The following is a 20,630-nucleotide window of genomic DNA, read 5'->3' as shown; positions in this document are numbered from 1 at the left end:
GCATTACCCTTATGTTTCTTTCCACTTATGTTTTATAGGGTGGTGGGTTAGTCTTTTCAGCCTTGCCTACGAGAGGCTCTATGGAGGTGGCAAAAGCCTTATCCAATATCCAGATGCCCAGGGGTAACAGGTGCAAGCTATCCCTGGAATAGCTGCGTGGCTTGTCAAGCATGACATCCCAAGCAGACAGACATTGGATCCCCTTGGAATGACACCAGTAATTGTGCCACTTGTTATAACTGATCATTCCGTGTTTGTACTGTGGCATCATTCTTGGTGAGGGTAGGATGCTGCAAACGGTCAGTGTCATACCGGCCTGGACTACATAATCAGAGAGCCCATCTATGTCTCTTTTCATGTAGTCCAGGGAGGTACATTTCAGGTCATTCACACCAGCATGGAGTATGACTGCATCATATTTCTACTTGCTTTGGGGTGACCTGCATACTTGTGTTATGTGGTGTATTGTGTCAGCCTACAGGCAGCTTACTGTACCCTTTCCCTTGTTCAGTCTGGTGTGCGGGACAGCAGTGTGTCTCGCTATGGAGTCACCTATTACAACTGTATCAGGCATGTTGTTTCTCCTTCTGGCCTGTGACTGTTTGGCACACCAGCTTTGTGTACTATGTGTTGCATGTGCTATGTTTGGAGGTTGTTTGATTGGGTGTCTGCTTTGGAGGCCTATGTTGGTGTGGTGTGTTTGTGATTCGGGCCTCCGGGAATGTTTTTCTGTGTTTATGTCTTTGGTTTGCAGTTGTGATAGGTCTATGTGGGACTGGGTTTGTGGTGTGTGTGGTTACCTTCTCCTCCTGACTAGTTTTGGGAGTACTGAGTTGAGGGAGCTCAGCCTCCAATTTGGATAGATGGTTGCATCTCTCACATATATTTGTATTTCTTGGGGAGTTGGGGTTGTCTGTGTACTTGGGGCAGGTGTAACATTGCCTCAAGATTCACAGATTCAACTTGTTGTGGCTGGCCTTAGTGGATTGTATGTGTGGACATATTTTATTGCCATACTACTGATCAGTGATTACTTCATTTTTTATGTTTGCTCTATCATGTAGTAGCTTCCTCATTCTCTTGCATGGTTTGGTTATGGCTGGTGTCCACCATGCCAGATGCCTCGTGTATGGCATTGTGTCTTGTTTTAATTTAGGATTGCATAATCCAAGCATTCTTGGCAGTGTACATGGAATGGCTGTATTACAGGTTCTGAGGTTTGGCCCATATTTTGCAACTGCACAGGACCTTTAATGGATTCCACATCAATTGGGAGGAGTGCAAATATTGCTTTACACATGTTTTTCACTGTGGTTTTCTGGCCAGGGACTGTGGTCATAATTTGTATTTCCAGTGTGATTACTCTATAGTCTGGTTTTACCAGTGAGCAATACACTTCTCGTCTTGCCATCCAGTACCCATGTTGCTGATTATCACATCCAGTATGCTTACCCCTCTTGTGGGAGTGGTACGTTGTTCCTGGGCATTTTGGTTTATGGATTCTATGAACTTTTATCCTACAGTGTTGGGGCTAGTATAATGCTTCCAGTCTATGTCTGGGTATTTTCAGTCACCCAATATAATGTGGTTTGGAGGACTTGATATATTCATGTATTCCAGCATAGGCCAGGTGAAGTTCCTGGTGTTGGGACGGTAGTCTGTAGCAGGCTATAAACTGGGGGGCAGTTTTAGCCACTGTTACTTGACCATGGCTAGTCCATGCTGTTTCTTGTTGTGGGACCAACATGGGGGTGTGGTTATCCTTGACAATTATTGCTAGTCACCCTCCTTTTGTAGCTTGCTCCATGTTTTGAGGCTGTGCAGCACAGTATGAGGTGTAACCTGGTAGTGTTAGGGTGCTGTTGTGAGCCTTGACCCAGTTTTCTGTTACAGCACAGATATCAACATTCTCCATACTGGGTGAGTTTAGACTGCATGCATCTTGCTGTTTCGACTTATTCCTTAACTTATTCTTATCCCTTCTGATACCTATGGAGGTAGGTTTGTGTTTTGAGCCTTACCTATTCAGGGCACGCTGTGGGTAACAATAGCCTTTGCCAGTATCCATACGGCCTGCACAGATAGGTGCACGCCAGTCCTAGCAGGTGGAGCACCATGTCATGCTCAGCATGTCATCCCAGGCTGGCACACATTGGATCCCCTTTGACTAACTGCAATACTTCAGTCAATTATTGCACTTGATCATCTCATTGTCATATTGTGGCATGATGCTTGGTGAGGGTAGGATGTTAGTCAGGGTCCTCAGGTTTGCATATAGTACATGGTGTTACATTACTTAACACATGGCATTCATGCCTCAGGTGGTGCTGCAGGGCTGCCTCTGTCGGATGCACATATTACACTCCCTGTACATGTTTGTGAGCAGGTCATGTCATTTTAGGCATCCCTGTTATTATCTGAGTGAGTCAGAGGGGGTATCATTCCCAGGGTTCCTACTTAGCCAGTGTATGTGCTACACGTTGCCTCTTTGCCAAGGCCAGGGCATACTAGGCACGCCTCCTTCTGCCTACTGGGGCAGGCTCAGGTTGTTCCTCCTCCGAGTCACGCTCTGCCTGTGATGGCCTTGGCAATGGTGGGGGGCTGTTTGGCCCGTCCCTATGCTGGTCCTGCTGCAGCTGTTTTCGCAAGATCATATTATGTAGCATTGCACATACCATGACAATTTGGGTACATGTAGTTGGTGTGTACTGCAAGGCTCCACCAGATGTGTCCAGACACCGGAAACGTGACTTGAGCAGCCCAAACACACGCTCTATTACATTACGTGTTTGTGCGTGTGCCTCATTATGGCGTTCCTGTTCAGGTGTGTGTGCATTTCTGATGGGTGTCATCAGCCATGGCTCCAGTGCATAACCTGCATCCCCCACTAAGTGTCCGTGCGGGATGTCCCCATTGGCAAATGTCTGGTACAGCTGCCTCAAATACCAGATGTGGGAATCATGGTAGCTCCCAGGGCAGCCAGCACACACATTCATTATTATGCCCTGGGCATCACACATGACCTGGCAGTTGATGGAGGGGAAGCCCTTGCGGTTAATGTAGGCCCTACCCGCTCACCGGCTGGTGCTTTGATGTGTATGTGCATGCAGTCTATTGCACCCACTACCTCAGGGTATTCCGCTATTTGCTGGAAGAGATGCATCTTGCTGGCCAATATCTCATGGGCATTGGGGAAATATACATGATCACCGACATGTGCTGACATGGCATCCAGGAACTGGTGCAGTACCCTGGAGGCTGATGCCTGTGATATCCCCATCATATCACCAGTTGGTCTCTGGAAGGTATCTGTTGCTAGTATTCTTAGGCCAACACATACCTTGGTTTCCACTGGGATGGGTTCCCCTCTGTTGGTTCTGTGTGTGAGGTGTGGCCTGCACAGCTCCACTATTTGCTGCAGGAGTGTGTGAGAGGGTGTGGTCTGTAGCATGCTATAGACTGTACAGCAGTCTTGCCTATGGTTAGTTGCACATGGGTGGACTCCAATGCCTTGTGCATTGTCAGTTACCTGGACGTATGGGTGTTTGTGCTGAATATGGATACTCACCCTCCTTTTATGTATTGTTCCAGGTTTTGGGGCCATGACGCATGATATGTGGTATAACCTGGTAGTGCTGGTGTGCTGTCAGGAGGCTTGCAGCAGGTTTTTGTCACTGCACAGACATCTATGGTCTCCATACTGGGGATGGCCTCGGGAGCATGCATATTGGGGTTTACACATCTGGCATTGGTCAGCATTACCCTTATGTTTCTTTCCACTTATGTTTTATAGGGTGGTGGGTTAGTCTTTTCAGCCTTGCCTACGAGAGGCTCTATGGAGGTGGCAAAAGCCTTATCCAATATCCAGATGCCCAGGGGTAACAGGTGCAAGCTATCCCTGGAACAGCTGCGTGGCTTGTCAAGCATGACATCCCAAGCAGACAGACATTGCATCCCCTTGGAATGACACCAGTAATTGTGCCACTTGTTATAACTGATCATTCCGTGTTTGTACTGTGGCATCATTCTTGGTGAGGGTAGGATGCTGCAAACGGTCAGTGTCATACCGGCCTGGACTACATAATCAGAGAGCCCATCTATGTCTCTTTTCATGTAGTCCAGGGAGGTACATTTCAGGTCATTCACACCAGCATGGAGTATGACTGCATCATATTTCTACTTGCTTTGGGGTGACCTGCATACTTGTGTTATGTGGTGTATTGTGTCAGCCTACAGGCAGCTTACTGTACCCTTTCCCTTGTTCAGTCTGGTGTGCGGGACAGCAGTGTGTCTCGCTATGGAGTCACCTATTACAACTGTATCAGGCATGTTGTTTCTCCTTCTGGCCTGTGACTGTTTGGCACACCAGTTTTGTGTACTATGTGTTGCATGTGCTATGTTTGGAGGTTGTTTGATTGGGTGTCTGCTTTGGAGGCCTCTGTTGGTGTGGTGTGTTTGTGATTCGGGCCTCCGGGAATGTTTTTCTGTGTTTATGTCTTTGGTTTGCAGTTGTGATAGGTCTATGTGGGACTGGGTTTGTGGTGTGTGTGGTTACCTTCTCCTCCTGACTAGTTTTGGGAGTACTGAGTTGAGGGAGCTCAGCCTCCAATTTGGATAGATGGTTGCATCTCTCACATATATTTGTATTTCTTGGGGGGAGTTGGGGGTTGTCTGTGTACTTGGGGCAGGTGTAACATTGCCTCAAGATTCACAGATTCAACTTGTTGTGGATGGCCTTAGTGGATTGTATGTGTGGACATATTTTATTGCCATACTACTGATCAGTGATTACTTCATTTTTTATGTTTGCTCTATCATGTAGTAGCTTCCTCATTCTCTTGCATGGTTTGGTTATGGCTGGTGTCCACCATGCCAGATGCCTGCGTGTATGGCATTGTGTCTTGTTTTAATTTAGGATTGCATAATCCAAGCATTCTTGGCAGTGTACATGGAATGGCTGTATTACAGGTTCTGAGGTTTGGCCCATATTTTGCAACTGCACAGGACCTTTAATGGATTCCACATCAATTGGGAGGAGTGCAAATATTGCTTTACACATGTTTTTCACTGTGGTTTTCTGGCCAGGGACTGTGGTCATAATTTGTATTTCCAGTGTGATTACTCTATAGTCTGGTTTTACCAGTGAGCAATACACTTCTCTTCTTGCCATCCAGTACCCATGTTGCTGATTATCACATCCAGTATGCTTACCCCTCTTGTGGGAGTGGTACGTTGTTCCTGGGCATTTTGGTTTATGGATTCTATGAACTTTTATCCTACAGTGTTGGGGCTAGTATAATGCTCCCAGTCTATGTCTGGGTATTTTCAGTCACCCAATATAATGTGGTTTGGAGGACTTGATATATTCATGTATTCCAGCATAGGCCAGGTGAAGTTCCTGGTGTTGGGACGGTAGTCTGTAGCAGGCTATAAACTGGGGGGGCAGTTTTAGCCACTGTTACTTGACCATGGCTAGTCCATGCTGTTTCTTGTTGTGGGACCAACATGGGGGTGTGGTTATCCTTGACAATTATTGCTAGTCACCCTCCTTTTGTAGCTTGCTCCATGTTTTGAGGCTGTGCAGCACAGTATGAGGTGTAACCTGGTAGTGTTAGGGTGCTGTTGTGAGCCTTGACCCAGTTTTCTGTTACAGCACAGATATCAACATTCTCCATACTGGGTGAGTTTAGACTGCATGCATCTTGCTGTTTCGACTTATTCCTTAACTTATTCTTATCCCTTCTGATACCTATGGAGGTAGGTTTGTGTTTTGAGCCTTACCTATTCAGGGCACGCTGTGGGTAACAATAGCCTTTGCCAGTATCCATACGGCCTGCACAGATAGGTGCACGCCAGTCCTAGCAGGTGGAGCACCATGTCATGCTCAGCATGTCATCCCAGGCTGGCACACATTGGATCCCCTTTGACTAACTGCAATACTTCAGTCAATTATTGCACTTGATCATCTCATTGTCATATTGTGGCATGATGCTTGGTGAGGGTAGGATGTTAGTCAGGGTCCTCAGGTTTGCATATAGTACATGGTGTTACATTACTTAACACATGGCATTCATGCCTCAGGTGGTGCTGCAGGGCTGCCTCTGTCGGATGCACATATTACACTCCCTGTACATGTTTGTGAGCAGGTCATGTCATTTTAGGCATCCCTGTTATTATCTGAGTGAGTCAGAGGGTATCATTCCCAGGGTTCCTACTTAGCCAGTGTATGTGCTACACGTTGCCTCTTTGCCAAGGCCAGGGCATACTAGGCACGCCTCCTTCTGCCTACTGGGGCAGGCTCAGGTTGTTCCTCCTCCGAGTCACGCTCTGCCTGTGATGGCCTTGGCAATGGTGGGGGGCTGTTTGGCCCGTCCCTATGCTGGTCCTGCTGCAGCTGTTTTCGCAAGATCATATTATGTAGCATTGCACATACCATGACAATTTGGGTACATGTAGTTGGTGTGTACTGCAAGGCTCCACCAGATGTGTCCAGACACCGGAAACGTGACTTGAGCAGCCCAAACACACGCTCTATTACATTACGTGTTTGTGCGTGTGCCTCATTATGGCGTTCCTGTTCAGGTGTGTGTGCATTTCTGATGGGTGTCATCAGCCATGGCTCCAGTGCATAACCTGCATCCCCCACTAAGTGTCCGTGCGGGATGTCCCCATTGGCAAATGTCTGGTACAGCTGCCTCAAATACCAGATGTGGGAATCATGGTAGCTCCCAGGGCAGCCAGCACACACATTCATTATTATGCCCTGGGCATCACACATGACCTGGCAGTTGATGGAGGGGAAGCCCTTGCGGTTAATGTAGGCCCTACCCCGCTCACCGGCTGGTGCTTTGATGTGTATGTGCATGCAGTCTATTGCACCCACTACCTCAGGGTATTCCGCTATTTGCTGGAAGAGATGCATCTTGCTGGCCAATATCTCATGGGCATTGGGGAAATATACATGATCACCGACATGTGCTGACATGGCATCCAGGAACTGGTGCAGTACCCTGGAGGCTGATGCCTGTGATATCCCCATCATATCACCAGTTGGTCTCTGGAAGGTATCTGTTGCTAGTATTCTTAGGCCAACACATACCTTGGTTTCCACTGGGATGGGTTCCCCTCTGTTGGTTCTGTGTGTGAGGTGTGGCCTGCACAGCTCCACTATTTGCTGCAGGAGTGTGTGAGAGGGTGTGGTCTGTAGCATGCTATAGACTGTACAGCAGTCTTGCCTATGGTTAGTTGCACATGGGTGGACTCCAATGCCTTGTGCATTGTCAGTTACCTGGACGTATGGGTGTTTGTGCTGAATATGGATACTCACCCTCCTTTTATGTATTGTTCCAGGTTTTGGGGCCATGACGCATGATATGTGGTATAACCTGGTAGTGCTGGTGTGCTGTCAGGAGGCTTGCAGCAGGTTTTTGTCACTGCACAGACATCTATGGTCTCCATACTGGGGATGGCCTCGGGAGCATGCATATTGGGGTTTACACATCTGGCATTGGTCAGCATTACCCTTATGTTTCTTTCCACTTATGTTTTATAGGGTGGTGGGTTAGTCTTTTCAGCCTTGCCTACGAGAGGCTCTATGGAGGTGGCAAAAGCCTTATCCAATATCCAGATGCCCAGGGGTAACAGGTGCAAGCTATCCCTGGAACAGCTGCGTGGCTTGTCAAGCATGACATCCCAAGCAGACAGACATTGCATCCCCTTGGAATGACACCAGTAATTGTGCCACTTGTTATAACTGATCATTCCGTGTTTGTACTGTGGCATCATTCTTGGTGAGGGTAGGATGCTGCAAACGGTCAGTGTCATACCGGCCTGGACTACATAATCAGAGAGCCCATCTATGTCTCTTTTCATGTAGTCCAGGGAGGTACATTTCAGGTCATTCACACCAGCATGGAGTATGACTGCATCATATTTCTACTTGCTTTGGGGTGACCTGCATACTTGTGTTATGTGGTGTATTGTGTCAGCCTACAGGCAGCTTACTGTACCCTTTCCCTTGTTCAGTCTGGTGTGGGACAGCAGTGTGTCTCGCTATGGAGTCACCTATTACAACTGTATCAGGCATGTTGTTTCTCCTTCTGGCCTGTGACTGTTTGGCACACCAGTTTTGTGTACTATGTGTTGCATGTGCTATGTTTGGAGGTTGTTTGATTGGGTGTCTGCTTTGGAGGCCTCTGTTGGTGTGGTGTGTTTGTGATTCGGGCCTCCGGGAATGTTTTTCTGTGTTTATGTCTTTGGTTTGCAGTTGTGATAGGTCTATGTGGGACTGGGTTTGTGGTGTGTGTGGTTACCTTCTCCTCCTGACTAGTTTTGGGAGTACTGAGTTGAGGGAGCTCAGCCTCCAATTTGGATAGATGGTTGCATCTCTCACATATATTTGTATTTCTTGGGGGGAGTTGGGGGTTGTCTGTGTACTTGGGGCAGGTGTAACATTGCCTCAAGATTCACAGATTCAACTTGTTGTGGATGGCCTTAGTGGATTGTATGTGTGGACATATTTTATTGCCATACTACTGATCAGTGATTACTTCATTTTTTATGTTTGCTCTATCATGTAGTAGCTTCCTCATTCTCTTGCATGGTTTGGTTATGGCTGGTGTCCACCATGCCAGATGCCTGCGTGTATGGCATTGTGTCTTGTTTTAATTTAGGATTGCATAATCCAAGCATTCTTGGCAGTGTACATGGAATGGCTGTATTACAGGTTCTGAGGTTTGGCCCATATTTTGCAACTGCACAGGACCTTTAATGGATTCCACATCAATTGGGAGGAGTGCAAATATTGCTTTACACATGTTTTTCACTGTGGTTTTCTGGCCAGGGACTGTGGTCATAATTTGTATTTCCAGTGTGATTACTCTATAGTCTGGTTTTACCAGTGAGCAATACACTTCTCTTCTTGCCATCCAGTACCCATGTTGCTGATTATTACATCCAGTATGCTTACCCCTCTTGTGGGAGTGGTACGTTGTTCCTGGGCATTTTGGTTTATGGATTCTATGAACTTTTATCCTACAGTGTTGGGGCTAGTATAATGCTCCCAGTCTATGTCTGGGTATTTTCAGTCACCCAATATAATGTGGTTTGGAGGACTTGATATATTCATGTATTCCAGCATAGGCCAGGTGAAGTTCCTGGTGTTGGGACGGTAGTCTGTAGCAGGCTATAAACTGGGGGGGCAGTTTTAGCCACTGTTACTTGACCATGGCTAGTCCATGCTGTTTCTTGTTGTGGGACCAACATGGGGGTGTGGTTATCCTTGACAATTATTGCTAGTCACCCTCCTTTTGTAGCTTGCTCCATGTTTTGAGGCTGTGCAGCACAGTATGAGGTGTAACCTGGTAGTGTTAGGGTGCTCTTGTGAGCCTTGACCCAGTTTTCTGTTACAGCACAGATATCAACATTCTCCATACTGGGTGAGTTTAGACTGCATGCATCTTGCTGTTTCGACTTATTCCTTAACTTATTCTTATCCCTTCTGATACCTATGGAGGTAGGTTTGTGTTTTGAGCCTTACCTATTCAGGGCACGCTGTGGGTAACAATAGCCTTTGCCAGTATCCATACGGCCTGCACAGATAGGTGCACGCCAGTCCTAGCAGGTGGAGCACCATGTCATGCTCAGCATGTCATCCCAGGCTGGCACACATTGGATCCCCTTTGACTAACTGCGATACTTCAGTCAATTATTGCACTTGATCATCTCATTGTCATATTGTGGCATGATGCTTGGTGAGGGTAGGATGTTAGTCAGGGTCCTCAGGTTTGCATATAGTACATGGTGTTACATTACTTAACACATGGCATTCATGCCTCAGGTGGTGCTGCAGGGCTGCCTCTGTCAGATGCACATATTACACTCCCTGTACATGTTTGTGAGCAGGTCATGTCATTTTAGGCATCCCTGTTATTATCTGAGTGAGTCAGAGGTGGTATCATTCCCAGGGTTCCTACTGAGCCAGTGTATGTGCTACACGTTGCCTCTTTGCCAATGCCAGGGCATACTAGGCATGCCTCCTTCTGCCTACTGGGGCAGGCTCAGGTTGTTCCTCCTCCGAGTCATGCTCTGCCTGTGATGGCCTTGGCAATGGTGGGGGGCTGTTTGGCCCGGCCCTATGCTGGTCCTGCTGCAGCTGCTTTCGCAAGATCATATTATGTAGCATTGCACATACCATGACAATTTGGGTACATGTAGTTGGTGTGTACTGCAAGGCTCCACCAGATGTGTCCAGACACAGGAAACATGACTTGAGCAGCCCAAACACATGCTCTATTACATTACGTGTTTGTGTGTGTGCCTCATTATGGCGTTCCTGTTCAGGTGTGTGTGCATTTCTGATGGGTGTCATCAGCCACGGCTCCAGTGCATAACCTGCATCCCCCACTAGGTGTCCGTGCGGGATGTCCCCATTGGCAAATGTGTGGTACAGCTGCCTCAAATACCAGATGTGGGAATCATGGTAGCTCCCAGGGCAGCCAGCACACACATTCATTATTATGCCCTGGGCATCACACATGACCTGGCAGTTGATGGAGGTGAAGCCCTTGCGGTTAATGTAGGCCCTACCCCGCTCACCGTCTGGTGCTTTGATGTGTATGTGCATGCAGTCTATTGCACCCACTACCTCAGGGTATTCCGCTATTTGCTGGAAGAGATGCATCTTGCTGGCCAATATCTCATGGGCATTGGGGAAATATACATGATCACCGACATGTGCTGACATGGCATCCAGGAACTGGTGCAGTACCCTGGAGGCTGATGCCTGTGATATCCCCATCATATCACCAGTTGGTCTCTGGAAGGTACCTGTTGCTAGTATTCTTAGGCCAACACATACCTTGGTTTCCACTGGGATGGGTTCCCCTCTGTTGGTTCTGTGTGTGAGGTGTGGCCTGCACAGCTCCACTATTTGCTGCAGGAGGTCTCTGTCCACTCTATAGCGCTCTACTATCTCCAGCTCATGTAACCCGTGGTAGGTGACCCTGGGCCTGTACACTCTTCTCTGTCTCCTCACTGTGGGTTGTCTGGCACCATCTGCATTGTCACCACCCTCAGCAAGTCGCCTATGTCTCATTATGACAGCTATGGCAGCCCCTAACATTTCTGCTCTGAGTGCAGCTTTTTCGGTTTTCACTTCTAATAGCTTACTCCTGTCTTGCAGTGTCTCTTAAGAGAAACATCTTGCACTGCTGTTTGCAGATTTTTAAGTGTTGGGCTGAGCTACTATTCTGCCTGTGTAATTGCCTGCTTCTAATTTTTTTCACCTGCTAGCTCCAGCAGTATTCCCTGCTAGCTTCCTACTAATTCTGTTGCTTCCTTTTTCCTTTCTGTTTCCTCAGGGGGGAGCAGCGTGCATACTAGCAGAAACACGCTCACAGTGGCCTACACGCACGCACACGTGCTTACACGGTTCAGAATCTGCTTATTCAGGTTAAAACACGCGCACACCCACGCAAACAGTGTTAAACATCTCCCAACACGCTCCCACATGCTCAGTCTGCCTTACACGCGCACACACTGTCTTACTCGCGCTTCATGGTGCGCACACGTGCGCATGCACACCCAGCAAGAAACTTTGGTGTAGGCAACAGTGTACACCTTCCATTTCTTGACTTTCTCATGCTTATGTTGTGGCACTCCTCTTTCCATGATATGTGTCTGACATCTGTCATGTAACTCTGACCTCCAATGAACTGCATTTCTTTCTGCCATTCCCCCCTGTGATGTCACCTATCTCCTACTCTGTTCCTCCCCCTTCTGTAACTCTTACACTACTCAGAATGTGCTCATTTGCTATGAGACAGTGGAATTCAGTATCCTAACACTCATTTGCATCAGATTGCCTACTAATGTTTAGTTACATCTCTTAGACTCAGCTTCCCCCCTTAGCAACCACTACACGGTGGCCATGTTGTTTTTGGTCTGCTGGTCCCTGCATTGTAAATCCATGTATTGCATAAAACCCACATTTGTGGGTTTATAACCTTCGTTTTTATGTTTTATACAGCGCAGCCCATTTGCGCGGGGCTGCACTGGGTTTAAACATCAGCGATCGCCGAAAAAATATATATATATTTATTACTTTTGCATCAGGTTACCTTGCCAATGGCCACATATTTGGCCATTGGCATGCTGCCTGACACATATGCACCCTTTATTTGGAGCTGACATGGCTCCATTGTGGTTTTTTCAGAAACGTACTCAGTTGTCAACTGAGTACATTTCTGCAGCTAAAACCGCTCTTACACGGGCTGTTCTGGGCTTCCTGGATCGCTAATCATCCTCATTTGCATGCTATTTGGCTGCAAGTGAGGTGATTAGCTTATCCACACCCACTCCGTGTAAGAGTTGTTTTAGCTTGTCTCTTACACGGACATTGGGTTGTTCCTGGATCGCGAAGGCTGCATGGAGTCTTACACTACTCTTAGACTCCGTGCAAGCCTTCGTGAATTCTGCCCATTGTGTCAAATCATATAAGTTTTTTCATTTTTTTTTTCCCGAAGCAGTAATGAGTATGTTGGAAAAATAAATAAAGATTAAAGTCTTATTATTATTTATAAATGCTTTCTTCTGTGTCTTGTAAAGTTTATTTTTTGTCTACCATTATCCCTAATTCTAAAATGCTGCTGATGCTATTATTTATATGATCTTACTAGTTATTTTTTAATCATAATGCATGGTTTTGGCCATGTCTTATGAGGCTGCACTTAGACATTAAAGTTGAAGTTATTGTACTGCACCAAGTGTGTTATATTTTTCAAAGATCTCCTTGGAGAAGTTTTGTTTGTTTTTCTTTTCTGAAAAAAAAATATATGTAACCAACTTGTAGTCACCATCATATTCTGCCATCCAGAGGATGTTTCTGTCTTTGTATCTGAGCAAAAGTAGCCCATAGAAGAGTAATATCAGAAAAGAACTCTAGAATACCACTGGTAACCTCCAGCATGACTGACATTTAACCAGCACCCACTCCTGCTGTGTTCTATTTCTTAACCAGCTTTTATATCCATTGACATACATTTGAACTGACATTCTTTCTCATACCACTGCAGCCTGTTACCATAGGTCAAGGATGTGTCCACATGCAAGTATCATGATTATCATAATTTATAGGGCTTTAGTTAGGTTTTCCTTGAGTTGGTCTAGAAACCACAAGGTATATGGTGTGGTCCAATGGCAGCTTAGTTTTTTTTTTTTTTTTATTTTACTTGTAGAAATAGTTATCACATCTATAGTTGTGCAAGGGAAGCCTCCCCTTGTCTTTGTAGTAGTCTTAAATGTGTTGCATACCTTTTTAATTTTGTAATCCCATCAAAGATTTTGGTTGAATTTTTCCTGCATACTCATACCTGCCTGGTAAGTCTTCATAAATGCAACAATTAACAATACAGTTGAACTCATTAATAATATTCAGAGCAGACTTTTTTTGCAGTTATTGAGAGCAGTATCCCAGTCTATTTTCATTGTCTTATGGAAACAGTAGCACAATGTCAGTTTTTGATAATGGATGATACACTGCAGAGAAATAAGGTATACAAGAGACAAGACAGCAATGCAGGAGGGTAGTTGAAAATAAATAAGAACATAATTAAGGAAGTGCTTGCAAAGGGAAATGGTACGGTATGCAATGAGGATATAGCTGTATGACTAAAAAGGTTATATTAAAGGATAAGATGCATTTGATGGGCATTTATTTATTGATTGATTGATTGACTGATTGATAGTTGGTGATTTGAAAAGTCTTACTGGGTCAAGAACCCATTTTCAGTGGAAGCCCAGGGAGAAAAGCTCTAGCAATATAACTGAATATGCAATTAATTACAGTTAATATTCAATTACAGTAACAATATACAATTAATAGACATGCATATAATTTGAGATGTAAGAATTCCTGAAATATTGTTTGAAGAACTATGAAAAGAGATGATTAATAAGTAATAAGATTACTTAGGGGTCAGAGCAGAAAAAGAAGAAAGATCACAGAATCATATATAAGAAGGGTAATACAGAAAATAATGTTTGTATTATAAAAAAATAATAGGGGTAACAATTATAAAGACTTTTAAAAAGGAAGTGATAGTAGAACACAGTGGTGAAGACTGTACAGATATGTTAATAATGGTAGATATAGGTAAATATATATATATATATATATATATATATATATATATATATATATAATAAAATAACATAAAGGAGGTAAATAAGCAGAGGGGGTTAGTAAGTGTAAAGAATATACTAGTGAGAAAAACAGCAGTTGATAAGCCAATACAGATTAGAGAAAGACTAAAGAAGCTAGATAGCAGAAGGGGTAGAGGGGCAAAAGGAAATAGGATGAGGGGTGAAAGGAGGAAAGTGGGGAAGAGAGAGAGGTTATATGGAGAGATAGTTATCAGATGAGTAGTTAAGTATGTTAGTGTTTAGTTATAGAGTGAGGGTAGATATACGTGTCGAAGAGGTAATTTTTAGTGTAAGTTTAAACTTCTTGAAGGAGTCTAGGTCAGCAATAATTGAAGGTAAGAGCTAAGGAAAGATCTAAATCTATTCAATTTGTAATCTGTCAGAGTCACTGGAACAAGCAGTCGGCATGTTGCAAATATAAGGAACATCTAGACTGCATTTGTTTGTAACTTACTGAACAGATATAACCTGGGAGTGAATTCCAGAGGTGTGCAAGGTACAATAAACCTGTCTCTACACCTTGTATTATTCATCTTTTGTTGAAGAATTAGATCCCTTGACCTGGTACTTGTGGAACTACTTGATAAGTAGACTTACGAAAGATCTAGGACTTGGTTCCCTTATGGCTTGGAAAGGTCCTCCTCAGGAATCTATAAGATAATAAATACAAGGATAGTGCTTCCAGTCTAATATCTTAGGATTTTCAGCCAGTGATCTTAATAGTTAGGACCCTCTGGGGTATTTCTACTTGTTTGATATGTCTAATGAGGTGCATACCAACAGGAACATTGTATTCAGTAATCAGCCAATTCAATAATGGATATAATGAGACAATGTCTTCTCTGGATCTGGATGATATTTTCTTTTCAATCAGCTGTGCTAAATAATAGGTCTTTCTTAAAACTGCTTGTATATGATGAGCAGAACTCAGGAAATGATCAATCCAAGTTCCACAATCTCTAACAACATTCTCATTTTGGAATGGGGTATTGTCTGTGTCATATGCTGTAGGTAGGGGTAGTTTCCCAATGTAACAACACTGCATTCTTAACATTTAAATTAAGCCTATGTTTAGTAAATCAGTTAAGTACAAATGTAAGTTCTTGTTATCAGAGAGTGACTTGACAATGACTCCCACTTACAGTCATCTGGAGATTTCATCAGCCACATGTTTTGGTTCATGATTTGGAGATCAGAAAAGTAAATGTCAAACAAAAAGTCAGATCCCTTGCAGGACACCACTGGTCACCTTCATACTTTTTGATGAGGCACCTGCTACTAGCACGGTGTGGGTCCTGCCTTTTAATCAATTTATCTGTTTTATCAGATAGGTATCTGTTTGTAATGCACTTAGTTTCTATTTCTACTAGCACGGGATTTGGCGTTAAAGGCTTTGGCTATGTCAAGGAATGCTTGACCTTCGGCAACGGCTTGCTTTACTCTTTCAAAGAAGGTAACCACATTTGTTTAACATGATCTACTCATGACAAATCCAAACTGCTGCAAGTGTAACATAATGACATTTTTAATGCGATAGTCTATCAGGTCAGTTATATGTTCCATGCCTTGCAGATGGGACATATCAAGTTGATAGACCTGTAATTACCAGGATCAGTAGGAAGAGTGTGTTCATAACTGCTGTGTGCCAAACATAAGAAATTAAACCAGTGACTAAGCTCAGATTAAAATGTTTAAGTAGCAGCTCTGCCAGGGCATGTGTAGTACTGTTTATTAAATAGTTATGTATAGTATCAGGTGTCATGGAGGAAGTTTTTTTAGTCTTGGAGAGCACATTTAGTTCATGATGTTTAGTGATGATGGGGATCTGAGAGCTTCTGGTATAAATGAGCTTTGGATAGTCATCTCTGGGGTGAAGTTTGCATTTCATAGGTTCATAGGTTCATAGGTGTGTACTAGGCTAATGGCCCTGGAGCCTTTACACGCATAGCCCATAGGATTACCCTGGCATCGTTCCACCCAACCTTAGTTCCTGGTAACTCTGTCAAGTAGAGCCACTGGAGTGATCTCCAGGGTGAATTTTCTGTTTCCCATCCACTCATCAAGATTTCTCTTGAAGAAGGCCAGTGAGGTGCTCTGTTTGACATGTATGGGAAGTCTATTCCATTGCATGGGCAGTCTCTGGGTTATGAAACTGTCCCTCCAGCATGTTCTGTTGATTGTGGTAATGAGGTTGAGGTCTCTGGAGCATATGGTGCAGAAGGATTGGGAAGTCTTTAGATGTAGCATTTCTAACAGAGCTGGGTCAGACATGGCGTTGTAAGTCAAGCAGAGATCACCTCTAAGTAGGCAATATGATACAGAGAATAGTTGTAGCTTTTTGAGTCTGTCCATACAGGACAAGTGTTTAAGGCTTAGGATCCACTTTGTTCATAGGTTCATGGGTTCATAGGTTGGTACTAGGCTATCTGCCCTAGAGCCTATACAAGCCTAGCCGTAACAATTACCTGGATATTTCTTCCCACACTATTTACTTCCCTGGACCCCTGTCTAGCAGGGTGACTGATGTGATCCACGGGGTGAATTTCCTATCTCCCATCCAATCATCAAGGTTCCTTTTGAAGAGCGCCAAGGAGGCGCTCTGCTTGACATGTATGGGCAGTCTATTCCAGAGTATGGGGAGTCTCTGGGTCAGGAACCTATCCTTCCAGCATGTTTTGTTCATTGTGATGACAAGGTTTAGATCCCTGGAGCATGTGGCTCTGAGGGATTGGGATTTCATTAAGTGGAGCATATCCAACAGCTCAGGGTTTGACATGGCCTTGTATGTTAAGCAGAGATCGCCTCTGAGTAGACGATATGGCACAAAGTATAGCTGGAGTTTCTTTAGATGGTCAGTATAGGGAATCTGGTTTAGGCCTGTGATTCTTTTAGTGAGGTATTTCTATGGCCTTTCCAGCTGTTGCAGATGTCTTGTTAGGTACATACCAAATGGGGTGTTGTACTCTATAATGGGTCTAATGAGGGATGAGTACAGTGGGACAATGACCTCCTTTTTTCTGGATGAAAAGCCCTTCGTGATGAGGTGTGCCATATAGAAGGATTTTCTGACTGTTGTGGCGATGTGGTTATTGAAGGTGAGACCACTGTCCACCAGTGTCCCTAAGTCTGTCATCACACTTTCAGTGTTTAGTGTACTGCCACCTATGTGGTAATTCATGGGTACATGGTTTTTCCCAAAGGGGATAACTATACATTTTTTGGAATTAAGCTTGAGCCCATGGCTTTGGCACCAAGCATCTGTTTCTGTAAGGCCCTTTTTTAGGATATCCACATCATCTGGGGATTCAATAATGGCTCCCAGTTTGCAGTCATCTGCAAACTTTGTTAGCCAGAGTCCCTTAATGTTGGCCTGTACTTCAGAGAAGTAAATGCCAAACAAGAGCAGTCCCAGGACTGAACCCTGAGGTACTCCACTTGTCCCTTGTCTGGCGCTGGATTTGGAGTTGGCCTCTTCTACAGTCTGGGTTCTGTCAGTAAGCCAGTTGGCAACCCATCGAGTGACATAGGGATTTATGCCCAACTTAGTAAGTTTATCTATGATTCCAGAGTGGGGGATGGTGTCTAAGGCCTTGGCGAGGTCCAGATAGGATGTGTGGACCACCATACCCTCATCCACAGCTCTGGAGACTGATTTGAAGAAGTCAATCAGGTTCAGGAGACAGGATCGGCCCTTCACGAACCCAAACTGGGTGGGGTCCAGTGTTTGAAGGTTGCTAATGTCTTTGTTTATAAGTTCCATTATAATACATTCCATGCTCTTGCAGATCAGGCTCGTCACACTGATGGGACGGTAGTTACCGGGATCCAAGGTGGATCCCCCCCTTCTGGAGTGGGATAACTGTAGCTGTGTGCCACTCAGTGGGCATGAAGCCTGAGGTGAGGCTATGATTAAACATGACATTTAGGTGAGGTGCCAGTTCATTTTGTAGTTCATGTAGTACACAGCCCGGGATGTCATCTGGTCACATGGATGCTGTATTCTTAGCTTTGGAGAGTGCGGTTTCTACCTGTGTGACCGTTATTACCAGAATTTAGCAATCTTTTGGTATTGAGATGGGCCCTTTAAGGGGTGAAGTTTACACTAAATCGAACTGCCAGGATAGTGGCAATATCCATGGGATCAGTATATTTAATGCCATTCTGTTGTAGCTCAGAGCATATCTGAGCATTGCCATTTAGATTCTTGACATAACTATAGAATGCCTTGTGGTTGTCTTTAGAATTTTTGGCAATTGATGCTGCGGTAGCATTGTCGCCTCACAGTAAGACGCTGTCCGGTTTGATTCTCAGCTAGAGCATCTTCTGTGTGGAGACATGCGTGAATGGGCGTACCTTCGTTGAAGGTTGTGCATCAGGCCTGACAAGCCGGTATGTAAAAATCAACTGCCAATCATTAGCGGACCGGAGTTCTGCTGTGGCGACCCCTAACCGGGAAAAGCTGAAAGATACAAACAAACATTTTCGTAACTAGCTTTGGAGGATTTTATGAGGGATCTCAGCTTCTTACTGAGGCTGGTAAGGGAGTTTTTTGCATCCTGGGATTTTCCTCTTTTTTGCAACAGTTTCTTTCTTCTGTTGTTTAGTTTGTTTATGGCAGGGGACCACCAGATTGGCTTTCTTTTTTTGGAAGGGAGCATCTTGGTTCTATTTGGGATGGCACAATTCATGCACAAGTGGATGTGCTCATACAGTACCTTAGTGTAAGATTTAGCAGTCAAACTTTCAGCTCCCATCTGCATGGGTGTCATGAAGTTTGTCACTTCTGACTTGAGTAGCATGAAGTTGGCTTTGGAGAAGTTTTTTATGGAGGTTTCCTTACTGGAGGGTGGGGTTGGATGTGGATGTCAAGGGTGATTTGCTTATGGTCAGACCTGATCAATGAGGGGGTGCCCACTGGTGTGGAGCATCTATCTCCCATGTTGGTAATGACCAGGTCTAGGATATTGGAGCCCCTGGTGGGACAATGGATTGGTTGATCCAGGGCATTGGAATTTATGAATTCCAAGAACCGTTGGGAAAATGTTTTGGCACCCGAGTAGTTTTCCCAGTTAATGGCAGGGTAGTTAAAATCACCCAGTATTAGGGTGTTTGGTTGTATCTTAATATTGTCCAGTATGTTTAGAAAGGTGTAGTGAGAATCTTGGGGCATAGAGGGGGATCTGTAGCAAGCTGCAATTTGGATTGCAGTCTTACCTAGTGTTAGTTGCACCTGGAAAATTTCAGATGCATTGTGTTGGGCAACTAGCCTGGAGGTGTGAATATCCTTGGTGAATATGGACACTCCTCCACCTTTAGTGTTTCGGTCTTGGTTTGATGGCCAAAAAGTGTGGTAAGAGTTGTAGCCTGGTATTGCAGGGGTGCTCTCTGGAGCCTTGAACCAGGTCTCAGTTACTGCACAAATATCAATGTTCTCCATTTTTAGGAGTGCCTCGAGAGAGTGCATTCTGATGTTTAGACTTCTAGCATTGAGTAGCATTACCTTCAGATTTTGCATGCTTGTATCTGTTACGGTGGTGGTTTTGTCCTTTGAACCTTGCCTAAAAAAGGCACTATAGGGGTGGCGAGAGCTTTAGCCAGTAACCTAAATGCCAGGAGTGACAGGTGCAGACCATCTCTGGCAAAGCATCATGGTTTGTTGATCATGTTGTCCCAGGCAGACAGATACTGGATCTCCTTTGAATGACACCAGGAGCTTGGCCAATTGCTGAAGTCAATCATTTTGTCCTTATACTGTGATGTCATTCTGGGTGAAGGCAGGATGCTACTCAGGGCTAGGGTCATACCTGCCTGGGCCACATGATCTGAGAGCTCTTCCATGTCGCTTTTCATGTAGTCCAGGGAGGTGCGTCTCAAGTCATTCACTCCAACTTGGACAATGACAAAGTCGTATTTGTACTTGTTGTGGAGTGACTTGAGTGTGTGCATTATGTGGCGGATCCTGGCACCCGACAGGCAGCTGACTGTAATTTTCTCTTTGTTCAGCCTGGTGAGTGGGACATCAGTGTGCCTGACTATAAAGTCACCTTTGACTAAAGTGTTGGGTGCATTGTCTTGCCTTAGGGGCTCTTGTTGGGTGGCACACTGGTGTTGTGAGCTATGTGTCACTTTGGTTGTGACTGGTGTTTGTTTGCATTTCAGCTTCAGAGGTCCCTGCTGATTGGGCAGGTTAATGTTAAGGGCCTCCACATATGTGGATTTAGTGTTGCTATGTGTGGGTGTTGATGGTGTGGGTTTTGAAGGGCTGTGTGTTGCTTAGGGCAAATTACACCTTTCAAATAGCAAAATACAAACTACTTTTAGCTTAAGGTTTATCACCTAAACTATTGTGAGATTATGGAACTGTCAGCCATTAGAAGTAATAAAATGTAATTCATTAGATACTTGGTTTGGTTTGCATGTCTACTCTA

This window comes from Protopterus annectens, chromosome 1.part0 (assembly GCF_019279795.1).
Source record: "Protopterus annectens isolate FY-2018-M chromosome 1.part0, PAN1.0, whole genome shotgun sequence".
Classification (NCBI taxonomy): Eukaryota; Metazoa; Chordata; order Ceratodontiformes; family Protopteridae; genus Protopterus; species Protopterus annectens.
Note: the sequence above shows the minus strand (reverse complement) of the source record.